Raw genomic sequence first — 17,235 nt, 5'->3', positions numbered from 1 at the left:
ATTTACGACTCACTGTGGCTGTCAACACATGCTGTGATAGGCGCTGTTTAGGATTCTCCGTCATTTTACCACAGTCGGCAGACCGTTCAGAGAGAAAATCCTCTTTAATACTCGGCGCGACCTGTCCCTGAGTTGTTTTTTCCCAACCACAGTTTCTCTTTGCTAATGTGGTTTTGCCTTCAGTTTTGTAAACGGAAGCATCATTATCTTAGACTCTTTCCTCGCAACACGCTCACACAATGTAATCGAGCGTAAAAAATTTAGAAATAAGAGAGGTTGCCCATTTTACACCATCACCGTTTCTCAAGTCACTGCACACTGTCGTGTCGTTGTACTGCTTCTCACGTAGTACGGATTTGCTCTAACACATCACCACTAATAGCCCGGGGCTGCGGTCGCTGCCTGACTGTTGCCAACCCAGACGTCTGACTTTCTTTTCTTCATCTTGAGTTGTTTCCGTTAAATTCATAAGTATGTGTCATTTATATATGTCAAAATTTACGCATCAGGAAATATGAGATATTTAAATAGATTTGAACAAGCCAGTAAATATCAAACTATTAAAATTCCACTTGATTTCAAAGAAAAAAGAAAAATATTGCCCTCGTATAAATTAACAAAATGAAAACCAAAGATGAAGTAGGTACACTACATCTTTAAGTTATAAAAAGCTTCTTTTTTTAAAAAAAAATTTTTTCGTCTCCGAGTTTCTTTCACAGAATAATTCATGTTCAAATACTGAAGGGTATTTTATTTAAAGAAGAAAAAAGGAAGTCAAGAGACGCTATATTTTAATTTGTTAATATGCTTAAATCAAATACCAGAGCTATGTCGCTATTGAACTTATATAATACAAACGTACTTTACACGTTTATATAAAATAAATTGGCAATTGTCAAGAACCAAAAAGACACGGCTTCCAATTCAAATCTCATTTATCACATTTTGCGTAGATAGTTATTTACATAATCCTGATTAGCATCTCTGATTTTAGACTGACACATCTTAAGATAATTAACTTGCAAAAGAACACGAATAATATAAGAACAGTGTAGCCAGATTTGAAATTTTAAAAAAAAGAAAAGGAAAGATTGCTATTCGTCATTAGTTCGAAATTCTGTTGTGGCGTTCATCGTCCTTTCGTAAGAAAAGACAGCTTTGATAAAATGAGAAAAGAAGAGATTCGTTTACACCTGACTGTTTTCTTATTTAGTTAAGGTGAGAGATAAGCGTGGGCTTTAGAGGAGGGATGTATACACGCTTCAATGATTCTGTTAAACTCATCGGTGATCTGGTAAACTCATCACCTATGCGATACACACACGACGGTCCGTTTCGAGTGCCTGGCCTGCAGCTAAGGAACATTTCACATGTATCTCAATATAGTACAAAAGATTCCCCCATGCACAACACAATCCTTCCTTGCTCGACAGATCAAGAATACTTTCTTTTCTTTTCGAATACAGGTGAATTCAATTTTATATACAGGGTGTTCCAAAAATCAACATTCAGATTTATTATTTTTAAACAAATTTGTTTATTGGTTTAGACAACGAAGTATTTCGTGGCAGATCTTAGAAAACTATTATCATATTATACTGTCTCTTTTCCGTGAAGTGTGATCTAGAAGATAACTTTAAACGGTAAAACGTAAAGGTAACTTCCCATTAAGAATTAGTGTTGCCTAGACCCGTACCCGGAGGGTCTAGGGTCCTCCCCCCAAATTTTTGCTGGCTCCCCTAAAATTTTTAAGATAGGCTTGAAAATGAACTATAATATGGTAATAAATTATAATATTGTTGGATCGCCCCCCCCTAATTTCAGCCGGGTCCCCCCTTACATTTTGGGGCTGGCTATCAGCCTGGTGTTGCCCACGTGACGAGCCGAAACGAAAGATTTTCTCGTTTCCTCTCGTCTCGATTCTGGAAGAACTTTTCTCGTTTTGTTTTGTAAATTTATGTTCAAAATTTATTCCCAATTTTTTTCCTCAATGTCAGCTAGAACTTATCAGTTATCGGAATTGTTCCGTGTCACGAGAGTTTTAAGAAGGTTCTCACATAACAACATTTAGACCATATTTGTTATAGAATTACATTGTGTAATGACATGCATATCTTGAAACGTCCTTGCATATCTTAGCCCTCTAATAAACACTTATGTTAGAACTTCTAATTTTAGATAAAGGGCTGAAGAAAGGAGGTATTTACTGAGCTAGATGAGTTATTTTCATGCAATATTTAATGTTTCTTTCAGGAAATATGTCTAAAACTACGTATTAAAAAAGTCTACAGCTACTGTCTTACATTTTTCTGAAGTATATGCAACACGACGTTCAATTGTCACTCATCTATTCAAGGTTGGCAGTTACAGACTCAATTTATCACCTAATCTCTAAATATGAAGGGGAAAATACAGGAGATTCAGCAATAGCTTTACAAGACTTTTAAAGTAGTAATACCAAATGTTTATTCATTTATTGTATTCTGAAACTATTTATCTCCCACTGTTGGTACTACTCTAAAGGTAAATGTCTCTGTTGGTAAATGCCTGAAAGAGTTGGCTTGAGTTTAACGTCTGTTTCAGCAAAGAGGCTATATGAGACGGGACCTACTGATTAACGTGGAATTTGAACCACATGAGCTCCCGCCGAGCGGCTAAGGGAGACGTGGACCTACTGATTACAGTAGAGTTCGAACCACTTTTTTCGTTCAATGTACCCCCACCGGATATCGAACCCGGAGCCAGGCGTGCTAGCCACTAGGCCAAGGGGGGTCCGAGCTCAACATGTTTGAAAGAAACACTGGCAACAGGTACTCTGTAGAATCAATGACAAAAATTCCGGAAATAATTATAATTCATTTACTCACCTCCACTACCCAAATCTATCCACTCTTCTGTAAAACTGGTTCACTTTGATTAGAGAAAATCGATTAAAGTTTAACATAAGAAGTGTTGAGGGAAGATGGTTGACCTTTTGGCACCGAAGGAACGTTGATGATGAAAACAAGCGAAAAGGTTAAGGAAAAAGGAGGTCGGCTTCCACCAGGATAACAGTTTAAACCATCTCTAATTGAGGTCAACGTCAGCCGCTGAGCTTCGTGGGAGACAGCGAGGCTTTTTCTCAATTGGAGCTGATGACAGCATTACCAAACTAACTATAAACAAAATCTATGTGACAGACGGGATCGAGGAAACCCTTTTAGTTTAATTTGTTTATATTACGACTTAACCAACACTATTTTTACCATTAATCTTTGCGTACCAAGTAGTTCGTTGAGGTACGCGCTAATATATTTAACCCTCTAACGCGCCACTTTTTCCGATCAAACTGATTTTTATTTAATTTGAAGTGGTTTTTGTGTAGGAAACAAGGGATTTGAAAAAAAAACAATTAATGCAAATAAAATGTGGTCTATGGGATATTTTATGGTGTTTGTATATAGGGTCTATGCAAAGTTGCGCGTTGACATCTGCAAAGTCCACTAAAACCAGATAGAACCAATAAAAAGCGACGAATGTCATCGTACTTGCACTTTTGCACTTATTACACTTCTGTCTACCATAGAAAAAACTCAACAGTTCAAAACGTGTCCACCTAAACGAGCAAAGAAAGCTCAAAGATGATAAGATGACAACAAGGGCGCCGATCCTAGGGGGGCCGGGGGGCCAGGGCATCCCAAATTTGAAATGAAATGAAATCTTTGAGTTCTTACGTCCTACAGTTATGCCGGTTAGGCCAAAAGAGACGGTGATGATGAGTAATGAATGAAATGGTGGAATGAAGAAAGTGGGAGGAAACGGGAGAACCCCGAGAAAACCCATGCACACGGTGCTCGTCCACTACAAAGTTCACTTGGCGGGGGCTGGGATCGAACCCAGGACCGCAAGCACCAGAGGTGAACGCTCTACCACTGAGCCACCACGCCCCTCCCAAATCTGATGTGGCCCCCCTATTGTATTTATGAATATGCAATAATTGGCATAATTTGAATGCAATTTGTCTTAAAATCCTCATGTATATACCTTCTGCATCTGAATGGGCCCCCCCAAATTTACAGAGAAATCGGCGCCCTTGGATGACAACTCCGTGTGCAGCAAATAATACAAATAGTCCAACGCTGTATTACTATGACATCTAGCGGACAATTCAGAACTTCATTTATTTATTTATTTATTTATTTATTGAACAAATTCCCATATACGGCATAATTGTGCCATTTTACACAGGGAAATTTCAACAAGCGGGAAAAAAAGAAAAAAGAAAAATAATATAAAATAAACAACAACAGCAACATCAATAGTATTAACAAAGAGTGCACATTTAATATTTTGGCCAGCGCGCGTTTTATTGCTCTTTCAAACACCGGGTAGCTCGAAAAAATGTCCACCTTACTTGTTAGATTATTATAATAGTTGGGTACTCGGTGAAAAAGAGACCTCTGTATAATTGTCAACCTAGGGCGTGCAAGATGGAATAGGTGGGTATTCCGGGTTTTGCGGAAAGGGACATGTAAGGATAGTTGTTGAATTAGGGTTTCTGATCTTAGGTTCCCATTTACAATCTTATGAAGAAACTTCAAATCAGAGTTATTTCTGCGTACTTCCGGTGTCTGGATATTAGTGAAACGGCTTCTTAGCTGATACGCAAAGCTGCTTTTCCATGTCCGAACTAGAAACTACATGGTGTAATACAATTTCAAGGTAAACTTTGCATATATGCAAAGATGCGCACTAAAGGGTTAAGCTAGGTCTTATATTAAGCTCTATGTGGTATATTCACAGTAATAATAATAATCTTTATTTCAATGCTGCGAACAGCTTGTTGGCAAAAGTACAGCACATTGTGCGTTATCAGACCACTACATTAAGATGGAATAATAATACTAATGATAATATTAGTATTAATAATAAATAAGAAAACAGTAAAAACAGGAGCACTTATATAAAACACAATGTAGATAAAAGTCAATTAAGCAGAAATAATTCCTTGTCAACATTGTAAAAACTGTCAAGCTCTCAATCTATCTGAAACAACGAAAATCTAAGAACAGTAGTCTTAAAATTACATTTTAGCTTAAAAGTCTTCATCCTAACGAAATTAAAATACCGCTAATTTTACAGTAATTATGTGATATCTTCAAATAGATAAAAGATAATCGAAATGTGGAACAAGAGCGCCCTAGACAATATTGTTTACATGAGAAACAGTTATCACGACTCACTTATCTGCTTTCGATTTCGAGCCATTTTGAAAATCGGCATTTATTTTCGCGTTTCTAAACAGCTGAAAACGGAAAGCCACTAGGTGACTTGTGATAACGGTACCTCACGCAAAATAATATTGTCTATGGGGCGCTCTTGTTCCATATTTCAATTATCTTTTATCTATTTGAAGATATCACATAATTGCTGTAATATTAGCGGTATTTTAATTTCGCCGGGATGAAGACTCTTAATGTTTGTATACGTCACTGCTTAAAATCTATCAGTCAGATCTCATAAAACATTCACTTGCTTAATACAGCAAGTCTACATGTAAATTTAATGTGCTTAAACAATCTGTCAATTTCTCTAAAAATTTCAAATTTCCAATTCAGAGAAACTAAAACCGTGCCATTTCTTATGCTATGATTTGATACTTTAAAAACTGTTTCGGAAACAATTTTCACTGATATAAATAGTATTTTATGCATACAAACTTTGTCAATTTTTTCTTCTACTCGTAAAAGTCTCCAAACCTCAATAATCATTCCAATATTCATATCATAATTCCATATTATTATTATTATTATTATTATTATTATTATTATTATTATTATTATTATTATTATTATTATTACATACTAGCTGAATATACCCATTCTTCGCATGGTAGCTGAATTTCCAAGTCATCGCTAATGGAAATGTCACCATTGATATCAGCGACCGCGAAAGCTATGGATTAGACACTAATATAGGTCATTTTGGATTACTTTTACGTGTTTCGGTCCCCCCCCCCCCCCTCAGTGACCTCAGGCCCGTAGCCGAATAGGGTGAATCTGGAGGTTAATGTGATCGGAGTTTCACAATTGATCTCAGCGACCGCGAAAATTATGAATGCGACACTAATATTGGTCATTTTCCACTACTTTTACATGTCCCAGTAAACGCCCCCCTGATTCGAAATGTGAAAAAACGCTTCGTCTTGATCTGGGGCCTGGACCAAGGTACCCGTGAACAAATTTTGATAACTCTCGTTCCACTCGTCTGATCCCTAGGCCGCATACATACAGACAGACAAACAAACAAACACACAAACAAACTTTATTTTATTTATATTAGATTCACAACAGAAAGTACTTTTAAACAATAATTTTTCTGAATAATTTGGAGTTCGATGCCGTTATTTTGAATGTTTCAAAAATGTAGAAAGCGTTCATATTAATTGAGTTTATAGTCTAAAAACTAAAAGTAAAAAGCTTGAATCTTTTGCGGACAAGATGGCGATAGTGTCCCAAATTTCAAGATATATGAGTCGCAGCGGGTCATGCCTAGCGTCATTTCACAGCTGACAGTTGATGTAGGTAAATGCGCAAACAGTATGTAATTCTTAGCGAGACTAAAGGTATTGCGCCATGCAAATGAGTGAACTTCCCGCAAAACTGCGCTACATTTTTCAATTTCATTTCGACAAATACACAAATGTTGCGCACGCACGTGAGAAATTTGTACTGTTTATGGGCAAGATAGGCCTATGTGATCAAAAACAACAGCCAAAAAAATGGTTCAGTTGCTTTCATTGTGAAAATTTCGATGTTTAAAATTCTCCTCGGAGTACTGACCAATTACAGCAAAAGTGGATGATATTCTGGGAAAAGTCGAGTAAAATCGGTAGCGTGTTGTTTGCCACGGTGTTGTTTGCCACGACTCTATTTGTGTTATTTGCCACGGTGTTGTTTGCCACGACTCTATTTGTGTGTTGTTTGCCACGGTGTTGTTTGCCACGACTTTATTTGTGTTGTTTGCCACGACTCTATTTGTGTGTTGTTTGCCACGGTGTTGTTTGCCACGATTCTATTTGTGTGTTGTTTGCCACGGTGTTGTTTGCCACGACTCTATTTGTGTGTTGTTTGCCACGGTGTTGTTTGCCACGACTCCATATGTGTGTTGTTTGCCACGATTTTGCCACAGTCTTTGCATTTCGATCTTATCAGATCTGATTATCGTGAAGATATACACACACTTGGAGTGAAAGGAAAGGTTGCCAGGCACTTTTGTTTTTAATTCCCTGGGATAAGTGGTAAGTGTTCTCGCCTTTGGAACGAGAGAGATCTCATCAGACTCACTGCTGAAAGAGAACATTAAGCTAAGCTTAGTAATTTGATAGTCCTATAATTGCAATTTCTCTTTTAACGGATATCTTAATATCACCTCCTGCTACATAATGTTCTGTTTTTCGTTATGCTACGGGACTAAAAAACTGGATTTTATATAATTAAGAAAAATGAAATATTTCAGTTTTATGTCCCACGGTTACGCCGCGTAAGCTGAAGGAAATAATAATGATGATGAGAATGAATCAAAATAGTGTATTGAAGAAAGTGGGCGGAAGCAGAACTCCGACAAAACTCTCACACACGGTGTTTGTCCATCACAAAGCCAACTTCGCGCGAGCTGGAATCTAACCACAGATCCCAAGCACCAGAGATGAACGCTTTATCACTGAGCCACCTTTGCCCCTACATGCTTAAGAAATGTATATATTATAAGATGCCTACAAAAACAATTGGCGTTTGGGAGCCACGTTATCTGACTCAAAAACATTTTCTCAATCAAATTTCTATCTGCAAATCTCTACTGAAACGGAACGAATTCGAACCATTTTACAAGCGGTTGATTAGGAGTGACGAAAAATGCAGAACATACGACAAGAATGTGCGAAAAAGACCGTGGTCGAAGTGAAAAGTTTAACATTCTATGTCAAAGCCTACACTGCTGCCCAAGAAGGTTGGTGGGATTGGAGGGAAGTCATGCATCAGAAGGTGCTCAACGGGGTAAAGTGATAGACTCGAATCTGTATGCCTATTGTCGAAAATTTGTGCCAGTGCACCTAGCAATACAGGAGAAACTGCCGAAACTTGTCAACAGAAAGGGTGTCGTATACCGCGCTGACAATACCAGATCGCATCCTTCTTTAACGAGCCGTCAGAAATTGAGAGCACTTTGTTGGGAGATTTTAATGCATCATCCGTACAGCCCGGCCCTGGCACCTTTAACTTATCATTTGCTTTGGTCTCTGCGAAACTCGCTAGATGGTGTTAAGTTAGTTTCAAAAAAGACCTGTAAAAATCATGCGTCACAATTTTGTATTTGACACGTTTCATTGGCCATTCTATTCGTAACTGGACACAGGTCCATACGCAGAATACTAATAAGATAAGAAGGGCAGAAATCTTTTCTGGAGGGAGGCTTACTCGAGTTCTTTTTATATTCATGTATATATACCAAAAATAATTAAAAGTTCCAGGGAAGCTGACATCGTCGATTAACTCCCCTCTCCCCTGGTCTGATTGGAGAATGGATTGGCAGTACTCCTACAACTTCCATTTATTCTGACCAGCACTAAACTAGGGATGACAAGAACCGGTTCTTGACGGTTATTCGGTTTTCGGATCCAGGTCTGAACCGGTTTCTAAGATCCGGTTGTGGAACCGGGTTTCAGATCCAGGTCTGGAAACGGTCCCTAAGATCCGTTTCTGGTACCGCGTTTTCAGATCCAGGTCTGAAACCGGTTCCTAAGATCCGGTTCTGAAACCGGTTTTCGGATCCAGGTCTGGAACCGGTTCCGGAACCGGTTTTGAATATGGGGTCTCCAAGAACCGGTTCCTGGCAGAACCGGTTCCGCCGGAACCGAAACTTTGTGGCCATCCCTACACTGAACCACTCTATCATCTATTAAAGTAATATTCAATTAACTGGTGCTGCGTACGCATCAGTAAAACGATAAGAAAGAGCAAAAATTATGTGAAAATATTCTATTATTATAAGGTTTGGAAATGCATGAAATTTGAGTTGATTGATTTAACTCTGCTGAGCAAACAAACAAACAAACAGAAAAGTAACCTAAAATATTTAAACCTGGATAACTGAGAAATCTCTATTACTGGGAATCTTTGTCTACTTCAACCGCTAAGTAATAAACTTGATAACTGAGATACCTCTAATAAATAGGATTAACAGCTATGTGCACCAATGAAATTCAACTGTTGAACGAAGTTCAACGTTAAGTCTCGATCAAGTGGTGAGGATGAACTAGATTTAACCTTGAACGGTCGATTTCCAAAGTTTAACTTCGTTGATTTTGGTTAGTCTATATCGATTTTCAGTTTGGCGTCCCTTTCAGCAGCGAGTCGAAATGAGACGTGGACGTATAGCTTAACGTGGGATCAGAACCACATGAGCTCCTGTCGGAATCTGAACCCAGGTCTCCCTTTCCAAAGGCGCGTGCGCTAATCGCTTGGCCACGAGGGAGATCTGGGTTAGTCTATAGTGTTCAACTAAAATACTGGGGAAGTAGTAGTGAAATTTGAACAACAATGATGCAACAAAATTTCTTGAACTAAATTCAAGTTTAAAAAAATCAATTTTGGACTCATTTACGTGAAGGCTCATTTGAATTTCGTTGGTGTACAAGGCTGTTAAGTTTGCGGTCCTTTGCGAAACCACTTATCCAGGTTTGACTAAAAGAACTGTAAAAAAAATGAAAAAGAAAGAAAAAGAAAAAAAGATGTGACACGGTGTGGCCTCCTCTCTTTAACGTTTGTAACTGCGAACCAGCTATTTTAAGATTATTTCCTTTGAAGTTTCAAAATAAACACCGGAAGTATATATATACACACACACCATATCATTGTATCCCTGCATTCCTTCCTAATGATTTTAATAAAAAAAAAACGAATAATCAAGATTCAAATGTGACGCATTTCCAGAAAGGAAAAGAGATTAACGTATTCTAGAGAACTGTGTGGGCAGGCAGTCCGGTAGGAGTATACTTAAACGATGCCAATGAGAATCGTATGTGTGGGCTGAGAAAGACGGTACGCTTCTGTCTGCTTACAGCTGAAGGATAAACACACATCGTGTACCCCACCCTATCTGGCAGGATTGAATACAATGTTGAATGAGGAATTACCAGGTGATCTAAAGATTAATGCCCCAATGAACTTGACCATGGAGATAGGACCGCGCCTTATTCAAACGAACACAGTACAAGAGAAAAACAAAACAGAAGTTGTTGGCAAAATGCGTTTCATATTTTGGGTGTGTTTGTCTTCAGGATTGTGAGTACGTATCTCACTAGCTACAAGTAACGAAAAAACTATTTACGTCGTGTGTAAAACCGGTACTGGGAAGGTAGGGCTACTACAAAGAATGGGTTTTGAAGAGAATCATCATTGTTGCCTTCACCTTGCTTGTTCATCATTGCATTGTCTTGTGTAATCCGTTTATCGTTAGTAAACACACACAAACGTAAAACTAGAATTAAAAGAATAAATAAATGCCTTTCAAATGTTACCTAATCAACAAACATCTCGCATCGAGTGGCTTTTATAAACAACATGGACATTAATATCAAGTAAAACACATTTGGAATATCAATCTTAAATCATCACAAAGTTTCATGTTTTCAAGATACGAAACCTGAATTTCCAGATACTCGTCCTGTTCCACTTGGTTCCACAGATTATGTCGAACAGTTATCTACTCTGCCACCTGTTGATTTGTGCAAAATGTGGTTCTAGTGTATTCATTAAATAAAAGTTCGTTTCAAAAATACTGTACATAGGTTTTATTTCCATGTAATATGTCTGTTTCTAAAACTGAAATAAATATTTCTAAAAAGTTGCAAGCTGACGAGATTTAATTTAACGCATCACAGATGATAGATAAACGACTGACTCGGGCGAACATAATAGTATGCCACATTTTGTAATTTTCGACTAAACTGGAAAAGGTTGACCATTCCTATGCAATTCAATGTAATGGCAGACACGAAACAACCCCATGTTCTAAACGTCACCAACACCTAGTGGCCCATTTGGTGGTAAATGTCAATCGTCGGTATAGCGACGCGTCAAAGGATTGCCGCTAGTGTGCCACTGGATGTATTGTTTCATCAAGTCGAAACATATATCTAGAAGTTACCACCACGTAGCAGCAAATACTTCATTTTGGTCCGTGCACTTTCGATTCGTCGCGGAGAATCGCCAAGGGACCAACACAAACTATCGCCAGAAATGTGCATGCGGTTATTATTATATATTATTTTTTCCTGACGAACTGTTCCTAAAGTGAGCTCTGGGGATAAAGAGTAACATACTAACTCTACATCATAAAGTGAAAAATCTTGAGATGAGTACCTATAATTGTATGAATTTAGATGGTAACTGTTGCCGACCATTAAAAAGTGAATATGGGAGAACTATGAAATAAAGTAAATAGACGCATGTCATTTTACAAAATTACATGGCGAAAGTATTTTATCTGATCCCAAACGGTTATCGTCGAATATACACAGTTAAAGGAGCACTCTGATTGGCCAAATTAAAAAGACCACAATGATTTATCCCTATACAAGGGTGCTTTTTGTCTATCGCCTCCGTGGCGAAGTCGGAAGAGCGCATGTCTAGTATTCATAAGGTTGGTGATTCGAGCCCCCCCTGGGGAAACTTTTAAGTGTTTTTTAGACTCACCTTAATGAAAACAAATCACGCAGATAGGCAATTTAATATATTTTGGGGGAGTAATTTTGTGGTTCATTAGCGATTTGTCGCATCTCTGCCGCTGGATGTATAATTTTCAACACGGAAGTGGGGACACCGTGGATCGTCGCCAATTTCTGCGAGAGGTCACTAAGTTCCCATCGGTAGTCCACCGACCCTTACGGCATGGGGAAGCTTGCCCTGCCATCTGCAATTAAGCTATCTATATACTGTTCTGTGGTTCGATCCCAACGCATTCCAACTAATAACTCAATTTCACTGGAAGTGGTGCTTATAATTATGTTTGGCCGAGCCTTTGTGAGCAAAGAATTAAGGTAGTCTTTCTAAAAAGTAGGTTCAGGATACTATAACCTCATTGCTCATTACGTTTATATATATATATATATATGAGCAGGGCCCCGGATCCAGGATTTTCTGAGGGAGGTGCACCAAATAACAGCCAGCACATTTGAATTAAATTTGAGTTCTTTAAATGCCTTTAGGCATCTGTGGTGTGAATGAAGAGTTGCCATGGAAATGCTAAGTATCTGTTCTCGATGTATTCTTTCCTTCAACCTTCAGAAAATTGACTGAAACTATTGATTTAGCAAAACTCACTGCTAACTTCTCACTTTAGGTAGTGTATATTTACAACGAAGGAGGAGGGTGTACGTGCACCTTTGCACCCACTAAATCCGGCCATGTATATGAGAGAGAGGAAGGAGAGAGGCCGGGCCTATTCGTCCGTACACTATGCTTCACATTCTTCAATTATATTCAATAACATTACCTGCTGCAAGAAAAAGTTTATGGGATAATACTGAAGAATTTTGTTCGAATTAATAGATACCTAAGATGGCCGGAATATGTTGCTCACATGGAATACATGCGTAGTTTGTATAAGGCCCGCAACCAGAGGGGGCTAGGGGGACCTGGTCCCCCCTAAAATTTTCGTGGCCCCTCCAGACCTCAATAAAAAAAACACAATTTAGATATTTGTAAGAAAATTTTTAATGACTTGGCCCCCCATTACATAACCATGCCCCGCTCCCAAACCTCTGTGGCTGGTTTCGGGCCTGGTTTATATAGAATGTTTGTTGAAAAGCTTCTAGTATAAGACCTTTGGGTTGACCGAAAAAAAACTGAAAGAACTGTTAATAGTTGGAATGGAATTTAGCGTCCTGCAATATGAACCACGTGGCCCCCCGCCGGGGTCTAACCCGTGTCTCCCGCGCCAAAGACGCGTAAGGTAATCATATAGCCACGAAGAAGCTGAAATTGGGAAAGTAAAGCAAGTATGGGATATGATCAACTGGATGTTTCTGCGATATACAACTTTCAAGTTTCGAAGGTATAGAGTTTACTGTCAAGTTTTAGATTAAAATAGTTCCTTACTCATATATATATATATAGTGTTCTTGCATATATTTGCATTAAACAAAACTCCTCTCAACACATAAAAAAATGAGAAGGGGAAAATAACGACGAGTTCTTAGGATTGTGGAAATATCCTGTCCAAGTACCCCACCCGTTCCCTATTTGGCTTCAGAGTAAAACGATTTTTCTGGTTTCGCTTTTTACGCTGTCCACCTCCGCTAAGCTAACACGTCTCACCCGAATATGGAGAGAGAGTGGATCTGGTACCTCTGTTAGTTGCGCAAGCTCACCTGCAGTGGAATTATTACAACAAGCCATATAAATATACATCACAGCACCAGTAAAGCGACATCACAGTGTGATTCAGTGCGGCCTCGTAATTTTAAGTACAGAGATACAGTAGGGTTTCCGCCCACAACAAGTTAGCTTCTTCTTTTTTTTTTTTATGTGGAAACAAGCTCTTCAATGTTATAATTCTTCGACAGAAAGACATTCCAGTGTTTTTAATGGCCCTGTTGTGAATACAAACACTAATGCTTCAAACGCGATTTTATTTGTTAAACGAATGTTTATTTACCCCAACACATTCATTATATTTTCATATTTGAAAAGAAGAAGAAGAAGAAGAAATATTCTCTTGACTGTGATTATCTTTTAGATTTCTTGGTGTTTATCTTGTAAATTGATCGCCTGAATTTCAATAAACTAACACTTATATTTTTTCTTAATGTACACGTTAGATGGTGGGTTCTTTTAATATCTTCATCTTAATAAAGTGTCTTGAAATATGATAGCCACTTAAAAAACAATAATTCCTATGTAAATTCAGGGCGGAACCAAACAAGAGCTGCCTACACTTGGATATTTTTGCTGCAGAGATGGATCCAAAATGTTATAAAGTTCTGTAACGAAAAAAAAAAAAAATACACGCACACACACAGCCGAAGAATAATAAATTTGATACTTAAGCCATATTTTTGGAACCATACCGGATGGTGAGATATAGAGTTGCCAACTTTTTAAGCTGAAAAGTCGGGATACAATTAGTACGTGACGAGAGACAGTTGGGAAAAAGAAAGAAAAAAAAACCTTTTACATATTGTTCGTATCGATCACGACCGCACCCAGGTGGGAGAGGGCTCCGCCGCATCCGTACCCCTTCCCCCCAAAAAAAATTCTTAACGTACATTTGTACTTTTTAAATAAAACTATATTTGTTTAGCACCAAAAAAAAAAAATGATATAATATGAAGATTTGCTTTTACACTTCATCTGTACTCTTTCTTTTATAGAAACAATCTAGTTCTATCATTTTTTCTGAAAATATACGTTGAAGTATTTTACAATTACTTATCGTCTTTTCAGATACAAAGTAATACTTATTCAATATTACAAAGACGTAGTGACTTGTAGTATTGTAACCCTCCAAACCTTGGATCCCACCTAACAAAACTTTCTGGGTGAGCGCCTAGTATGGATATAGCACAAAAATGCCATCTTATCTTGTTTTTCCATTGTTTGAAGATTATGCATGTTTAGTCTTTCACTGATTTCCCCCGAAAAATCAAGAAGACGACTTTCTGGGACTGTGGCTCAGTGGTAGAGCGTTTACCTCTGGTAGATGAGATCTCTGGTTCGAATCCTCGGCCAAGTAAATTTGTGGTGGACAAATGGCGACCGTGGATTTTATCAGGGTATCCCCGTTTCCTCCCACTTTCTCATTCCACCAACTCTTCCACCATCATTCACTTCCCTTAAGCATTGTCTCCCTTAGCCTAAAGAGCATAATAATGGGACGTTAGATTGAAAATTTTCATTTTTTTTCCCTTTAGATCTATAAACTTAATCTGTCTGTCCACCTGGGAGACAAAAAATAAATCTCAAGACCTGCTTGATGCCAGGATGTAAAGCTTTAAAAGTAAGGAATCTAGGTCGTTTGTTCAGGTGATGCTGAAACCGGAAGTGGTAGATTTTGGTTTCAGTGTTGATCACTAGAGAGCAGAAAACACAAAATCAGAAGGCTAGAAGTGGTTTCCTGAAGTCGGTTAAGCTCCTCAAGATTAATTTTATCCTCTACTGAAACCAGAAATGAAGGAAATCCAGTAGAACTTCCGGTTTCAATATTGGTCTACGTAGCAACAATGACAAGAAATAGCTAAGAATAGATAGTATCTTCTCCCTTAATCCTCTATTCAAACCAGAAGTGACAGAAATCAACTACTTCCGGTTTTAGATACGATCGTAATTCTGCCATCAATTAAACGTCTCAAGAATACATTCCATTTCTACTCTTATCTTTCTACTAAAACCGGAAGTGTTACAAATTTACTACCACTTCCGGTTTCAATATTGAGAAAATATCACGTTATGCAAACCAAACTTCTTCACGTGGTGTACATGCGATACTACTATTTGTTCTACATGGTTTAGGGTCACTAAGCATAAACATTTAGGAACAGTGTCTTCAGTGAGAGAAGATAATCTTAACAAGACTTGCATTCTTATTCGTGATGGCTTAAAAAAAAGCTGTTAAAACACACAAAAAGCATAACGGTGCACTTTTCTTTAAAATTAGATCATATTTATTTTATTTATTTTTTTTTATTTTTTATGATATCTAACCTTCACTGCATTCATTTAATCAATGGTTTCGTTCTCTTACGACCGCTAGTATCAAAGAAGAATATGTAAACAACATTTATGTGTTAAAGAATGTATGAGTGCAGTAGCTAATCATGTTATGGATGATGCAATAAATTAAGAGAAAGAAGCCTTTAAATAAATTCACTGTTTTAATAATGCTTTGACATCGAAGTTTGAAGAATAGCATTTGGAATACTTTCTAAATTTCAAACTATATAAAATAAAGGGAAGAAAAACTTGAAAGTTTGAATTAATATTGTGAGCAGGGCCGTACTGCAACCCAGGGGCCCACCAGGAAGATACTTAATAGGGCGCCCACTCACATGTACACTCATGTCCAAAATTATTCTCGCATGTCTATAAATATGTTGTTGTAGTAATATAATTTGTTAGCGAATTCGCCCGGTATTTCTTATGTTAGTATGTGTATAACCAGCAAAGACATGTATGATGCAAATTTCATATCAAAAGAGCAGTAAATAAGAACAATAAAACTTTTTTGTTAATTTTTGCAACATTTTGTTTTACTCATTCTACTTTTCGTATTTATAATTCTTTTCCTATGAAATTTACATTTCCCAATTATACACATAGTATCAGTATTAAAAGTAAACTGCAAAATAATTATCAAATTATATTCTTACAAGAAGATAGTTATAGATATGCGACAATTATTTTGGACATGAGTGTGCGTACAGCTACTCTCCCCGACATTAAAAGGAAAATTCGGGAGTGTCACTCGGATCAAGTATGCTGAAAAGTCTTAAAATGTAGATTTAAAACTTTAACGCAGTAATTTCTCCCAGGTGACATAATGCCCAATATCCCATTCCTCTAAAGATATAAATATTTTGCTCTTTCTTTCTTTCTTTCTTTCTTTTTTTTTTTTTTTTTTAATCGAGTTGAATTTTCATGTTTGCTCCAGGACTCCCCGACCAAGGAGGCCCCAAAATTTTAAAAATTACTGAAAACTTTTTCACCATAAAGGTTTAAAAACTATGACATGAATCACTCCTATATAATTCATGGACCCTTTTGAACATGTTGAGAGAGGGCACATCATAAAAGTTTTTAATGGTTTCCCCCCTTTATTTTCCCGCTCCAGGGCCCCAATAGTCTATTTCGCCCTGTATATTTTCTATACTGAAAACAACGCTAATGTAAAATGTAAATTGTTATTTAGTTTCAAGTTATGGCATCATTTGAGGTTTCAATTTAGCTGAATATATCAATATTAGCAAAACTATAAACCAGAGTGGAAAATCAGAAACATTTCAAAGGTTGAACTAAAACAAAAAAAAAAAAAAAAAAGTGAAGGGCTGTTTTCGCAATATCATGGGCTCTTTCCGTTAGTCCCGTATGCGAGGAGTGCGGAACGTGTGTCTTTTTGTGCATATACCGCTACTTGCGATACGAGGCAAAGGGCCCACAGAAAAATTGATGGTGCAGGGCTGTTTCCCGCTCGGCCAGTACG

General features: G+C 37.6%; 1 protein-coding gene across 3 annotated transcripts in view; it reads right to left on the bottom strand.

Annotated features, from left to right (window-relative positions):
* Nucleotides 1-17,235, bottom strand: part of LOC145681228 (transforming growth factor-beta-induced protein ig-h3-like) — a 211,845-nt gene that overhangs the window by 144,379 nt on the left and 50,231 nt on the right. Inside the window, exon 1 of one of the 3 annotated variants that reach the window (XM_081752774.1) lies at nt 2,868-2,915. The exons of the other annotated variants lie outside the window; for them this stretch is intronic. The gene's annotated coding sequence lies outside the window, so the exon portion shown is untranslated. Of the gene's footprint in view, nt 1-2,867; nt 2,916-17,235 lie in introns of those variants that run through there. 3 annotated transcript variants of the gene reach the window in all.

The sequence above is a fragment of the Thermobia domestica genome, chromosome 3, assembly GCF_964235325.1.
Source record: "Thermobia domestica chromosome 3, izTheDome1.hap1.1, whole genome shotgun sequence".
NCBI classification, from domain to species: domain Eukaryota; kingdom Metazoa; phylum Arthropoda; class Insecta; order Zygentoma; family Lepismatidae; genus Thermobia; species Thermobia domestica.
This window is presented reverse-complemented; position numbering and strand designations above follow the sequence as displayed.